The 15,676-nt window shown below is 44.9% G+C and overlaps 1 protein-coding gene across 1 annotated transcript in view; it reads right to left on the bottom strand.

Annotated features, from left to right (window-relative positions):
* Window positions 1–15,676, bottom strand: part of LOC117831924 (protein shisa-6-like) — a 164,096-nt gene that overhangs the window by 122,885 nt on the left and 25,535 nt on the right. The gene's annotated exons all lie outside the window — the stretch shown is intronic.

Below are 15,676 nucleotides of genomic sequence, written 5' to 3'. Positions count from 1 at the left end.
TCAACTAGGGGTGCAACGGATCAAAAAACTCACAGTTCGGATCGGATCACGGTTTTGAGTCATGGATCGGATCATTTTTCGGATCAGCAAAAAAAAGAAAGAAAAAGAAGACAAGACAAATATAACTGTCCTCCATTTATTTTGTAAAAACCTTGTAAACTTTTGCCCATTAAAGGCCCTGTGAGGAGTTTTGAACTGGCTGAGAAACAGACTGAAAATGATACTGATCCCTCTTTATAACCTTCAATAGCAAACAAGTCCATCTACAACAACACTGACACCTTCTCTGTTGTAATTTTTAATGCCTGAAACCGCCCTGGGGGGGTAGGTCCCAGACCAGATAATGGACATCTTGCTTCAGAAACAGCCTTTCTTTGACTGTTTTCATGGAAAATAATCACATTGCCTGATCAAGTTGACTGTTGAACACAACAGGATGAGGCTTTTGTTGAAAACACTACTTTTGCATGTATAGGACAAGAGATAAGAGGTATCACTTTGTCCACAAGGGGGCGCCAGAATTGACACAAAACAAAAGTTCCTCACAGCAGCTTTAAATAAAAACAAGATTCAACTCAAAATGTACAGCTTGTGCAAAGCACCCCATCTGTGGGCCCAGTCCTGCCTCATCCACTGCATTTCATGGCATGGCAAGTGAAGGAGCAGAGGAACTTCAAAAGTTTCTTTGAGCTGCAAACTGTGAACACACCGTTTTCGTGCATTCTAGGGTCCAACAGCTGGCAAAGTGCCAATATGTGAACCGCTCCATAAACAAAAGTGAAAGTTAAAAATTGCACTCGCAGCAGTGGACTCTAAGTGACCCAGTAACAGCCTGTCTGCGTATCTGACATGAAGACAAGTCCCGCTAAACACACGGTGACCCGACCAAAACACAGAGTGAAGGAATAACAGTTCGGGGGCCACAAATAGGCGGCCGGATGTGGTCCGCGGGCCGCGTGTTGACGGCCTCTGGTCTAGTGGGTGCGCAACGGAATTTCATAACGTGGCTCAATCACATTCAGCATTCACTGTATTTCACAGGGAAACCCAAAATGCTCCCATACATGTGACTTACAAGATGCAGGAGGGTTTTCAAGTTCCTCTGCTCCTTCACTCACGCTTGACGAGTGAGTGTGGATTGAACATGCGGTCATCACGTGAACACGCGCAACTTTTTTCATCAACCGATCCGCGGACCACGTCCGTGCCGACCCGTGGAGAGGCATCCGAACGGATCACGGATCAACGATGATCCGTTGCACCACTAGTGTCAACCCCATGCCTCTCATGACTGCTGGAAGGCAACATGGTGAGAGCACATGTACTGAACTCTGACTTCAAAGGCAAACGACAAACCAACATATTACATCATTTAGCTACGGCTATCGTCTTCGTCTATATCTGACAACTGATTAGCAGCCATATGTGCTCACCGTAGCTAGCTTGTTAGCTAGAATTTGGGGTTAAATTGCGACTGATGCCAGTATACATTTAAAATCTTGTGATTCACTTGTGGTTTTTAAAAATAATGGTTTCCAAAGCAGTTTTTGAAGTCTTTAAAGCTAGGGTTGGTAGTCTCGGAAAACCAGCATGAATTTGAATGTAGCTTTTCCTCAGGACTCCGTCTAACCCCTCCCCTCCTCCCTCGGAGCTCCTCCAAAACCACGCCCCCCCGCTCACATGCACGAGCGCAGCTGATTCTCGACCATATGATGGTGACTGATTCAAAACCGGTCCTCACCAAAACATTCTCATAGTGAAAGTTAAAAACACAAACAAACATGGCTGCTGTTAGCACTCACAACTGTCATGCTAGCATTATCCAGTTGTACTGGTGACACGATATCAGGAGAAAAGTTATAACACATATATAATACTGTAACAACTCTACTGTTTGTTAAACCTGTTCAGTGTAGATGTTCTTAATTCCTACAGTGTTGACGGTCAGTGAAGGCATCAGGAGAGGTGTAGAGTGTGCGAGCGGGAGAGAGGAGAGACAAGAGGAGAAGTTCTTCATTCATTCAAACATTGATTGTTGTTTTGTTGGTTGGCGTGGTAACGGCCGACAGTGACCGGTTATTAAAGATCAACGTGTTCACCAATTGGATCGCTTCTGCTTGTTGGTGAGAGCTTTTTAGACTCTGATCCGGACTACAGTCCTGAGCAAAGCACCTCATCAGGTCAGAGGGGACAGGCCCGAGGACGAGCGAGAGGGGCAGTAAATAGAGTCAGGGGAAGTAGAGGCAGGAGACGGGGACTCGGAGGAGTGCACGCCGAGGAAATGTACGCGCAGGAGGAGGGCAGAACGGCTGGACGGGATTTGATTGGTTTAAAATTTGGGGAGCCAAAACACGGTGATTGGTTGGTGTTTTCCCAGGTTTACTCCGGCTGTAGATAGCAGTTTTTTTTCACTCTTTTTTAGGAACACATCATGTATTGATTGCCATCAGGACATAAAGATCATTTTAACCAGTATGACAAAAATTGTATCTAAATCTGATTACCAACCCCAGCTTTAAGGGTTCATGATTCACTTGTTTTTGTTTTGTTGTTTTTGTTTCTTTACACTTTGGAAGCTGTTAGCTTAATTAGATAGAAAATGTAAGCTAGGCTTAAATAAGCATTTGTCTTCTGCCTTGTCAGTCATCACTTACATTACTGTTGCTTTGTTTAAAGTGTCTGCACTGTGAAAATGATTGTGTTATATAAAGACTGAACTGTTTTTTTTTCCCTGCTTAATATCAGTGTTACCATTATATCAATGTTCTTTTAGAATAAGGAAACCTAAGCTGGATGTCAGTTGTCTTTCAGTATAAGTGATGTGATTGTTGGTGGAGTTGGTTACAATACAAGGGGCACCAGTTCAAACCTTAGCCAGGGCACCAAGTCGGTTAGGGCCGGCTCTGGGTTACCACAAGCGTGTCAAACATTGATAAGCGTTTACTAACCCCCATGACTCTCATGACTACTGGAAGGCAACATGGTGAGAGCACATGTACTGAACTCTGGCTTCAAGGGTCCCTCTCTCCCTTCCCTCCATGACATGTACTCTTCCCGCCTCACATGAAAAAGCCCTGCGCATAGCAGGCGACCCCTGCAGGCTGTGAGACGACCCCCTGTCTCACAGCCTCTTCAGCCTGTTGCCATCAGGATGGAGACTACGCAGTCTCAGGGCCAGAACCAGCAGAATGAGGGACAGTTTTATTCACCGGGCAGTCAGGATGCTGAACTCTCTCCCTGTTTTGCCCCCTTTTCCTATCGCCTATTGTCGTTGCTAGGGTCTGAGAGAGAAACCTAATATCAAATCCTCTGTAAGTCTGGTGCATACTGCAGTTTTTGAGGACTTTGACTGTATTCAACCTAATTGACAATAACCTGCATTGCTTTCAGCTCTTTAGACTCAGTTTGATGGGGCTTAATTACTTGATTTTACAATTGATTTTACCCCCCATCTTTGGGGATGCCAGCACACCTTACATTTCCACCCCTGTGTTAACAATCCCTCTGTAATTTAATTTGTACCACAGCAATGTTAGATCAGCTCTGAACCTGTAATTGAGAGAATCGCTTGGATGGATACAAAGGAGCGAGACAAGATACCAGCGAGCACACTAACAAAATACAATTGTCCTGCCAATCACAAACAAGTCTTACAAAGAAGTAGAGGGATGTAGTATTGATGAAAACAGGGAGGTAACAAAGAGTCCAAAATCCAGAGAGTTAAGGCTGATTTATACTTCTACGTCTCCCCTACGCAGCAGGGGCTGACGCGGACATGAGCCCCACATACTTGTGCGTCGGTGTGTCTGTGTCGCGCAGCAATTCGCCGCCAAAACACTAGAGGGCAGTGCGGTCTCTATGATAGCCGGTCGCCTGCTTCCGGTCCCGCTACGATCTCTGTTTACTTTTCCACGATGGGCGGCCGATGGGCGGCCGATGGGCGGCCGATGGGCGGCCGATGGGCGGCCGATGGGCGGCCGATGGGCGGGATCACGGAAGTGTTGTAAATGCGGGAAATACAAAGCCGCCGAGCGGACCAATCACAGAGCTTGCGGTCCGCGTCGGCTCTACGGGGAGTTACATTTTGGAGGAGGTGCACGTCAGCTACGTGCGTAGGCCTCGGCGTAGGTACGGGAGCTACGCGGACCCCCGGCGTAGGGTACGCCGTTGATTCAACGCAGAAGTATACATCAGCCTTTAGTTTATCAAACCTCTTCTCTCATCCTCTCTTTTCAGCATTAACCAGTGAACAGTTAAATGCCTCTTTCTCAGAGGAACCACTTCAAAGTCAATAACATCACTCAGACCTCTGAGCCTTGGGAAACTGGGATCGAACAGCATTTCAAATTATCATAATGAGATGAAACACCCGGGACCATTAGGCCTGCTCTTCATCACACCAAGGTTTGCCACTCGAGCATCTGCTGCACAGCTCGTTTGTTTCCTTTGATCAAAACCTAGAGGAAGAAAATTAACTGATTACCAACACTCTGGTCATCTCTTTTAATGTGGGACCTTTTGAAGATATCCAAAGACAGGAATGAACGTATTTCTCTGCATTTTCTAGCAGTGCAGTTCTGCCTCTATGCAGATGATACAGAAGTTTATATCTATATGATGTCTCCCAGGATGAAACGCTGATGATTCATAACCTCTACATACCCCCAAGGACACCACTGTGGAGCTGAAATCAGGTATCTGAAGATGCTGACTGTGAGATAAATTGTTCCCATGAGGCAGTACAAGCCTGTAGCCTGTTATTATCTCAGAAAATGTTCCTCAAAATTGCCTTATCTGCCCTGCATAATGAAAAAGGATCTAACGTCTGTAAAAGAATAACCACTCTATTAAAGCCGTTCATCATGAATGGAGGGCAAAGTGTTTTATTTAGGAGATAAATCTCAAACCTCCTGATAGAAGTGAACAAAGCACAAAGTAATTTTTGAATTGGCCCTCAGGGAAAAGTAAACAGTCATCAAATGAGTGACTCAAGTGTTCACATTTCTGCTCTCCACTCATGCAGAAGAAGAGATGATCTCAATAAGAGGATGTGAAGTAACTCTTTAAATAGTCATCGTCTGCAGATATTGGTTGTATTAACTGTAAAATGGCTCTGCTCACATAGTTATTGGCTAATGTGGTGAACACTGAGTAATTGGTTTGGTTCAGGCACCAAAACAAAAATAAAGATCTGTGCATCATGAGCCTGGTTCTGAAGGCTCATTGTGAAGGCGTATGGCACAGGTACTTACTGATGGTGGACTTTAACTGTGTTGGGTCTCTGTAAGTAACACATCAAAGAGTAGGGTCCAAACCAAGCGGCAACCTCTGGTCTGAAAATATGAAGCCCATGTGGAAGTGTTATAAACTGCAATTCATTGAGCGTGCACTTGAGGCTGCCTGCAGAAACACAGGAAACCACATACACACCCATTCAAAAAAGACCAGAGGTGTCAAAAGTTTTCACATTCATTCCTCAAGTGCAAGTAGGGTTTTGAAAAGACTTCTGTAGAAGTTGAAGTGTCAGCTCAAGCTTTTGACTCAAGTAAGAGTGTAAAAGTTCTGGTTTCAAAACTACTTCAAGTATAAAAGTCAAAGTAATGCAAGGGGGAAAAAATGCCATTAAGGACAAAAGCTTAGGCTGCGTCACAGGAGCCTTTAGTGCACGACCCCACCTCCCAAAAAAACATGCTTCTGAAGGCCATAATGACTATAATGTATTCTATTTTAAGCTGTTTTTATGTACAGCATTTTGTGTTACAATGTCATTGTATGAAAAGTGCTTTATAAATAAAGTCTGATTGATTGATTGATGGTTAATATGTTAATGAGGAAATATTTGGGTTGCACCTGTTTCCGCTGCGTTCTTCAGCAGTAACCTCACATGCAACTCTGCTTGCTTTTGGTCTTGGCTTGGCTCTTTCTCAATTCATATAAAGGGAAATCTTAAAGGTGACATATCATGCAAAATGGACTTTTTAATGGTTCTCTACCTGAAATATGTGTCCCTGTCTACAAACCCCCCGAGAATGAAAAATATCCATTCTGCCCCTGTTCTGATTTCTCCACCTTTCTGTAAATGTGTGCTGAAACCAGCCGTTTCAGTTTTCAGTGTTTTTCATACATCACAACGCCATCCGGTCTGTAACAGGAAGTCAGAGCTCGGAGCTTGTTCAGCCCATAGACTGTATAAAATACAACTCAACCCCTCCTCCGTTTTTCATTCCCTGCACACATGTGTGCTAACAAGGAGCTTAGGAGGGAGGCATGCTAGTTGTAGGCTGTCTTAATAAACACAAAGGTCGGTTTTACTCCCCACGTCTGCAGATTTGAAGATCTAGTGGATGATTTTTATTTATCATGGATAAGTGCTAGTGCTAGTTAGCATAGCCACATAGCTACATGTTTGTAGCTGTGTACCAAGACACATGTCGACATACTGACAAATAAAACAACAAGAAACACTAAATCTGTGACCAATTCTTCAGAAAAGGTCCTGCTGCCTTTCTGGCAGAGGTCAGTTTTACTCCCCACGTCTGCAGATTTGAAGATCTAGTGGATGATTTTTATTTGTCATGGATAAGTGCTAGCGCTAATTAGCATAGCCACATAGCTACATGTTCGTAGCTGTAGCTGTAGCTGTGTACCAAGACATACGTCGACATACTGACAAATAAAACAACAAGAAACACTAAATCTGTGACCAATCCTTCAGAAAAGGTCCTGCTGCCTTTCTGGCAGAGGTCGGTTTTACTCCCCACATCTGCAGATTTGAAGATCTAGTGGATGGTTTTTATTTATCATGGATAAGTGCTAGCGCTAGTTAGCATAGCCACATAGCTACATGTTCGTAGCTGTGTACCAAGACACACGTCGACATACTGACAAATAAAACAACAAGAAACACTAAATCTGTGACCAATGGTTCAGAAACGTCCTGCTGCAGGCGCCTCTCCGTCAGGATCAGATTCAGAGGGTTGAAGTAACGTGATCTGTGAGCAGCCGTGTATATTCAGCCAACATGTAAACATTAGATCAACGTGCTGGAGAGCAGAGGGGATATCCACTTCCTGAGGGGGCGTGGTCAGAGAGAAAACAGAGTGTTCTGAGGAGGACTGAAGAAGAGGGCTTTTCAGGCATGCCAAAATCTGATTTCAAAGTGTTTTTTTGAGCATAAACTTTAAAGACATGTTTTGGGGACCTCTTAGACCAATATATATTGATGAAAAAAGCGTGATATGTCACCTTTAAGGTACCAGTTCGAGATGTTGGGGATCAAAATGCTCTTTCACTTTTCTTGCTAACACTGGGATGAGACAGCTGAAAACACTCTCTAGTGTGTTAGGTAAACATTAGCCAGCAACCACTTGGTGCAATTTAGCATTAGGACTAAAAACACAGGGAACAGCTACCCTGGCTTTGTTCAACAGGAATAAAACCCACTCACAGGTACCTCTAAAAGCAGATTATCGCCTTGTTTCCTGTGTGTAAATTGTCTGCTGGACTGTTTGCTGATTTTAACATCTGAGCCAAATGTCAATGACAGTTGGTCCAGTACAATGGCTGTTTAACTTAGTTGACACCAGACACTCCAACTGTGTCTGTGGGAGTGTGTCGGTGTGTGTTCTCGGCATCTGACTGAACTCATGAAACTCTGCTTCTCTCTGATGAGTTCTACATCTTCCTGGCAGATTCATTAAGCCCCAGGATTCATGCATGTTTTCACTGGAGTTGAGACTCTTTACAGTACTGTGGATGCATCTATGTCTTCTATTTTCATTGCTTTAGATTCATTTCTGACATGTTACCAAGTATTCATATTAAATGTATATTTAACTGAGTGTCTTTAAGCCTGGTTTTCCTTCAAAGGGAAGTGTGGTATGATTTTTTTTCAGCCTGAACCCATTACCTATGACTCACCCAGTATTGTTAAGGCACACTTCAGGTGGAGAAAGGCTGAGATGCAAATAGAAGTGATGAATGATGTGATATGTAATTCCCTCTTATCAGGCTGCCCCAATAAGTCTCTAAAGACTCTTCAGCTAGTTCAAAACGCCACAGCTCGAGTATTGACTAGAACTAGGAAGAGAGAGCACATCTCTCCAGTATTAGCTTCTCTTCACTGGCTCCCAATAAAATCTAGACTAGAATTTAAAATCCTTCTTTTAGCCTACAAAGCCCTTAAAAATCAGGCACCCTCATATCTTTTTTTGCCTTTATTCTATAGGACAGCTGAAGAGAGACAGGAAACATGGGGAGTAAAGAGCGGGGGAAGACATGCAGGAAATGGTTGACCGGCCGGGAATCGAACCGGCAACCCCTGCAACGAGGACTGTGGCCTCTGTTCGTGGGGCGCTTAGACCGCTAGGCCACCAGCGCCCCGCACACACGTATCTTACAGAGCTCATAGTGCCCTATTACCCCTCTAGAACTCTATGCTCCCAACATGCAGGCTTGCTAGTTGTACCTTAAATCTCTAAAAGTAGTATGGGAGGTCGAGCCTTCATTTATCAGGCCCCTCTCCTTTGGAGTCATCTACCAGTCAGGGTCCGGGAGGCAGACACCCTCTCCACTTTTAAGAGTAGGCTTCAAACTTTCCTTTTTGATAAAGCTTATAGTTAGAGCTGGATCAGGCTTGGACCAGGTCTTAGTTATGTAGCTCTAGCGAAAGTTCAGACAGGAAGACTATAAAGCAATCACAGCAGCTGTTTAACTCTCTTCTCCCTCGTTCAATAGCTCACGCTCCGGAGCTGTCATTGGTTAATCAGCATCTGCGTCATCCATTAGCTCAGTGGCACGCCCTTATCGTCAGCCTATCAACTTTCTGCTGTCTTTTTAAATGCGTCTCTCTCTGCAGCTAGTTCCTTCTTGCATTGATGGTGCGCACCCCTCCACCTCCCCATCTCCACCTGGTCTCTGCAAGTCTTCAATTCCTAGGATCATCAACCACCACCACCAGTGTCTGGACTCTAGGGGGATTTCTTCAGCTGCCAAATTCATGCATCCTACGCTCACGACATTATCCCCATAGAGTCCTCACGCCAAAGATTTCTGTCAAGTTTCATCATTCATTCAGTTGTAATAAATAATCTTTAATATTCAAATTGTGTCTCTCCTGATTGAAATGCAGCTATAGGCTTAGACTACCAGGGGAACTGGCGCACTAACACACTGAGATCCTATCCCTCCCCCTTCCCCCCCATCACTTACTTCAACTCTCCTAGTTGAAGTAATGCTAGTTGTACCTAAAATCTCTAAAAGTAGTATGGGAGGTAGAACCTTCAGTTATCAGGCCCCTCTCCTTTGGAATCATCTACCAGTCAGGGTCCGGGAGGCAGACACCCTCTCCACTTTTAAGAGTAGGCTTCAAACTTTCCTTTTTGATAAAGCTTATAGTTAGAGCTGGATCAGGCTTGGACCAGCTTTTGTTTTGCTGCTATAGGCTTAGACTACCGGGGGAACTGGCGCACTGACACACTAGGATCCTATCTCACCCCCTTCCCCCCAACCCCTTCATCACTTACTTTAACTCTGCCTGTCCCATTAAAGTTACTAACCATAGACCTTTCTGGAGTCCCTGAGCTCCCTTGTCTCGTAGGTTCCTCTGAGCTGCCGTAGAGGTCCTCCTGCTGTGGACGTTCCAGACTCCAGCAGCAGCAGCTTCTACTACTCATCTCATCACTATCACCTCTCTCTCTTACTCCCCTCTATCCCTCTGTCCAATCAGAACCCTTCCCACCCCCAAGACCTTAAGCAGAATTGAATAAAGACGATTAAACGTGTTTTCCATGTAAACACAAAGGAGGATACTTTAATTCTGAATTATTTCATTCTGAATAATTAATTCCAAATAAAAAAAAAACATCATGTAACCATGGCCAATGATGCCCTTTCTTTTTCAAATAATTGTTTGGTTTGGTCTCACATTGTGTTTTTGTTATTTTCCTGTGTATTTATTGATTTAATTCTTTTTTTTCCATGTATTGTACAGCACTTTGGTCAGCTTCTGCTCTGTTCTCAAATGTGCTTTATTAATAAATTTAACTTGACTTGACTTTTGCTCAAAGCGACAGGCATCTTAGACTATCACCAGCAATGATCTAGATAGGGGGGTGGGCACAAATCAGTGCCAAAAACTGCTTCAAGTCTGATTAGACACAGGTGCTGACATGCAGTGCAAAGCAAAGCAAAGCAGAGCACAGGGTGCTTCAATAAATATCAGCAACACCAAAGCCTCCTCAACAGCATAATCATCATCTCCATCAACTTGAACCAAAACCTCCAAATGCAGATTTGTTCTCAAAGAGCTGGGTCTAAAACGTTCTCAAATGTAGACTGGGACTCTGCAGATTGAATGTAGTTGGGTAAGTCATTCTGCCTCTGGGGACTACAGCGGAGGAGAGTCTAGATAAGGTGTGTAGGTGTTCCTGAAAGTGCTAGCTTTTTCTTAAGGGACCCTGCTGATGTAATGGAATTGGGTAATTCATGCCACCGCTGGGGGACAACGGAGGAGAAGAGTCTGGCTGGTGACTTAGAGCCCTGTTGATATGGGAACACCAGGCACCTTTCATTGGCGAGAGTGTAGCAGGCGAGAGGAGGGTGTAGACCTGGATGGGGGATTCACGGTAGACAGGGTTTGTTTTTTTTTTATGCAAGCAGAAGGGTTTTAAAATCTGAGGCGAGGAGTAACTGGAGGCCAGTGCAGGGAACTGAACCGAGGAGTAACGTGTGCCGTTTTGGGTTGATTGAAGCGCAGATGTGGTGCTGCATTCTGGGTCATCTTGAGGGGTTTAAATGTGCATGCAGGGAATCAATACAGTTATATCCTTACCAGGGTTTATGTTAGCCGGTTTCACGTGCAGTTGTCCGGCATATATTGTTCTGTTGTTTAGCGCCGCTCGATTGGCTGCTTGTTGCAGCAGCTCTCTCTTCATTGTTCTTTTTTCATATCTGTTTAGTTCTCTTTGTTTTTGGAGCCTGTCATGTCTTTTAATGACTCATTTGTTGGCAATGGACACCAAACTGGCTACGTTTGCAGGGGTGTTTTAACTATTTTTGTTCCTGTGTGTGTCCGGAGATCCTACGTGTAACCATGATCTCATTGTTTATTTAAGGTAGTAGCCTAAAAAGGCCACCAGGTGTCCCTGTTGAGCTGTTTATCACAGCCAGATTGAGCAATTCCTGCTGTTTTTGCTTTCTGTTTTGTCCCTCCTGTGATACCGTAGTTCAGAGACAGTTACTTTTGTGCTTTGGATATTAAATTTCCTGGTCTAAGACACATCCTGAACCCGGCGTCCAGTGTTTCTCTCCACACTGCATCCCCACATTCCCAAAAATAAAACAACGCAGAGTCCCAGGGGAGTGTAGAGAGGCAACTACGGCTGGACGTGCAGATAAAAAGGGTTACATTTACATACGAGATCAGCTGCTAGCAGCACGTAGCATGTCGATGCTAAAGGATGCTAGGCCCGATGTTCCCTGCGAGCTGAGGAGAAGGAGGCAAGGACGAAGTGCTGGTACTGAGGTGCAAGCTAATAGAAGACGACATCGACTTGTCCTTCCACCCACCGTTATGGGGAATGTAAGATCTATCTAGGATAAGGTGGACAAGCTAACCCAGCACCCAGAGTAGCATCATGCTAACAGAGCTAACACCGGACACGAACGCCACATTGGAAGGATTAAACCTGCTGTGGGCGGACAGGATACAGGAGAGCAAGACTGAACACACTGGTGAAGAAGGCCAGCTCAGTCCGGGACCCTTTGGAGGTGGTGGCTGACAGGAGAATTATGGCCAAGCTGGAGCCCAAAGGAGGAAGTTTACGTCAGCTGTAGCCGACTGCAAAGAAGGAAGAAACCTTCTATTAATGGATTCAAAGTGTGGAAAAACAGACAGGTTACTGGATTTAATTGTTCCGGATCCTTGAAATGAAGGGATTCCAGTCTGTGGTTTAGCACTTGGAACCCAGGTACAGTTCACCATCAAGTCAGAAAAGCCTGAACATGCCAAAACATGATTCTATCCTCACATTAAGGAATAGAGATTGTTAAAGCTGGGGTTGGTAATCACGGAAAACTAGCATGAATTTGAATGTAGCATTTCCTCAGAACTCCGTCTAACCCCTCCCCTCCTCCCTCGGAGCTCCTCCGAAATGACGCCCCCCCCGCTCACAAGCACGAGCGCCGCTGACTTGCGACCATATGATGGTGACTGATTCAAAACCGGTCCTCACCAAAACATTCTCATAGTGAAAGTTAAAAACACAAACAAACATGGCTGCTGTTAGCACTCACAACTGTCATGCTAGCATTGTCCAGTTGTACTGGTGACACGATATCAGGAGAAAAGTTATAACACATATATAACACTGTAACAGCTCTACTGTTTGTTAAACATGTTCAGTGTAGATGCTCTTAATTCCTACAGTGTTGACGGTCAGTGAAGGCATCAGGAGAGGTGTAGAGTGTGCGAGCGGGAGAGAGGAGAGACAAGAGGAGAAGTTCTTCATTCATTCAAACATTGATTGTTGCTTTGTTGGTTGGCGTGGTAACGGCCGACAGTGACCGGTTATTAAAGATCAACGTGTTCACGAATCGGCTCGTCATCCGGACGGACGCTACAATAAATATATATTTTCTGTAGGACTTACTGAACGTCATTAATTATTCTGCTTGTTGGTGAGAGCTTTTTAGACTCTGATCCGGACTACAGTCCTGAGCAAAGCACCTCATCAGGTCAGAGGGGACAGGCCCGAGGACGAGCGAGAGGGGCAGTAAATAGAGTCAGGGGAAGTAGAGGCAGGAGACGGGGACTCGGAGGAGTGCACGCCGGGGAAATGTACACGCAGGAGGCGGGCAGAACGGCAGGACGGGATTTGATTGGTTTAAAATTTGGGGAGCCCAAAAACGCTGATTGGTTGGTGTTTTCCCAGGTTTACTCCGGCTGTAGATAGCAGCTTTTCTTCACTCTTTTTTAAGAACACATTATGTAATGATTGCCATCAGGACATAAAGATCATTTTAACCAGTATGACAAAAAGTGGATCTAAATCTGAACACAAACCCCAGCTTTAAATCAATACCAGGATCGGGACCTGAAAAGTAGGATCGGTGCATCCCTAGTTTAAACATCTGACAGAAAGTTTTCCCCAGAAGAAGAAACCAAAGACAAATGTGCAGCAGCAGATTAATGCCCTCAGATCTGGAATGACATGCTCACCCCAGTGTCCACATACATATGGCCATGAAGCCCATACTATCTGTCAACTGAACTGATGGCAGCAATTAAATGAGGGCATATGGTTGGAACAGCTTTCACTTTGATAAATATGGACAGAAACAGTCTCCAAGTGTAATCCTTCAGGCAGACTGACACATCCAGACTCATCAGCATCAACAACATGATGTCATGCTTCCAAAATATCATCCCCCCCCAAAAAAGTTGCTCTCATCTCATTTTGTAGACAACATCTGCAGGTTTTTTTTTTATGACTCAAAAACACTTCCTGTAGCTGTGAGTGTCCCACAGAGATGATTTCATTCTCTGCCTGCAAAGTGTCGAGGGCATTTGGTGCCATTTTTTTTTTTCTTTTGCAACGTCATACAAACTTGAGAGCACAAAATGAAAGTAAGTCACAGATCTCTGTGTTATTGAGGTGATAATTCTTCCTGTAGGACGTGGCTCTGAAAAGCCACATCCCAGAAAAGAGGTTCAACAGCATCAGAGGGAGGTACAATATCTCTTCTTTAACATTCAATGAAGGGAATGTTCGTGTTTGGATCCAGGAACTAACTATTTCAATCTGTCAGGAGGCTGTTTTATTGTTTTCTGCTCCGGTGCTTAAACTAAAAAGGACATTAGATTGCAAATTGGCTTAATCGTTGTCTTTAAAGTTTCCTGAGGGGGGTCAGGTGATGGCGGTGAGCTGAGCAGACGCGTTTGCTGGAGCTCCGTGCCACTTGGTGCTAATTTTTTCATTATCCTGACATCAACCGGGCGTTAAAAGACATATTTGCTATGAATATAATAGGCTATGTCCTTGGAAAACTTTTGGCCACTGCCTTTTGACAAGATGGGAAGAACAAGAGATAACAAAAACAAAAAAGACACCCGGCGACCAGGCCGGATCTGATACCGCTGAGGGGCTTGACCCTGCCCTTGCCAAAGCTCTGAGCGTAATGACCCCCAACATAATTAAAGTTATTGATGAAAAACTTAGCCCTCTGGCCGAAACTATCCACAAGCATGCTACGGAGCTCCAGACCGCTAGCAAGCGGCTAGATGAAGCAGAGGCTAGGCTACTAGCAGTTGAAAACTCCACCGAAGCACAAGAGCCGAGGATCCTTAAAATGGAAAAGCAGGTCAGCGCCCTCACGGAGAGTTTGGATATGGCCGAAAAGTACAACAGGCGCCTAAATATCCGAGTCGTCGGCTTGGCGGAGGATGCAGAGAATGGGCAGCTGGTGGAGTTTTTCCAGACATGGCTACCTCGCGTGCTAAAGATGACCACAAAGGCCGGTCGCATAAAGCTGGAGAGAGCCCACCACGCCCCCGCATCTAAGCCGGACCCGAACAGGAGCCCCAGGTCGCTTCAGTAACGATTTCACATGTTCATAGATAAACAGAGGGTCATGGAAGCAGCGTGCCTGGTGAGCCAGGGCAGTGGATCCAGGGTGTCTTTCTACAGTGACTTCTCCTTGGCGGTGACGAAGAAAAGCAAGGCATACAACGCGGTGAAACAGCGGCTGCGAGAGCGAGGGATGCCGTATGCGATGCTGTTCCCGGCTACCCTACAGGTGACACACGGAGGCTCCAAAAAGAGGTTTTCCACTCTGGAGGAGGTACGACATTTCATGACTAGGAGCTCCGTTTGTCTGGCTTGGGACACTTTTTCTATAACAGCCTTAGTGTTCCCACGCAGGCTGGTAGGACATGCTCCGTTTTCTGAACGTCAACGACTTCCTCTGAAAAGCCACATCCCAGAAAAGAGGTTCAACAGCATCAGAGGGAGGTACAATATCTCTTCTTTAACATTCAATGAAGGGAATGTTCGTGTTTGGATCCAGGAACTAACTATTTCAATCTGTCAGGAGGCTGTTTTATTGTTTTCTGCTCCGGTGCTTAAACTAAAAATGACATTAGATTGCAAATTGGCTTAATCGTTCTCTTTAAAGTTTCCTGAGACCAGTTTTTACTGTTTATAGTGCACATAAAAGGGATGCTTAATTTAATGTAATTGATTCTCTGCAGAACTGCATCCACTGAATGGCATCCATGTGGTTCTGTAGCATAGAGCTGAAGATGTATGTCCGAACCCAAACCCGACCTGGGTTTGGTCATAATTTCTATCATTTTACACGGGTTCGGGCCAGGCTCGGGTGGTCAGGTGAATCTGGACTCCCCTCAGCAAGCAGTCGTGCGTCATCGTGATAATCCAGGACCTCTATAAGATCGCATCATTCCTCTGGCCAAAATTTAACAAGCTGAGAATGTTGTCACACTCAGACAGGGAGGCCGTACATGCTCATGCTCGCACTCTTCTGCAAGCTGTGCACGGTGCTGCAGGTGCACCTTGAGCAGTAACATTTTCCTCTGGGGAGGGGATATATACACTACCAGTCAAAAGTTTGTACACACCTTCTCATTCAAGGGTTTGTATTTATTCTAATTATTGTA

Source organism: Notolabrus celidotus, chromosome 20 (assembly GCF_009762535.1).
Source record: "Notolabrus celidotus isolate fNotCel1 chromosome 20, fNotCel1.pri, whole genome shotgun sequence".
Lineage (NCBI taxonomy): Eukaryota > Metazoa > Chordata > Actinopteri > Labriformes > Labridae > Notolabrus > Notolabrus celidotus.
This window is presented reverse-complemented; position numbering and strand designations above follow the sequence as displayed.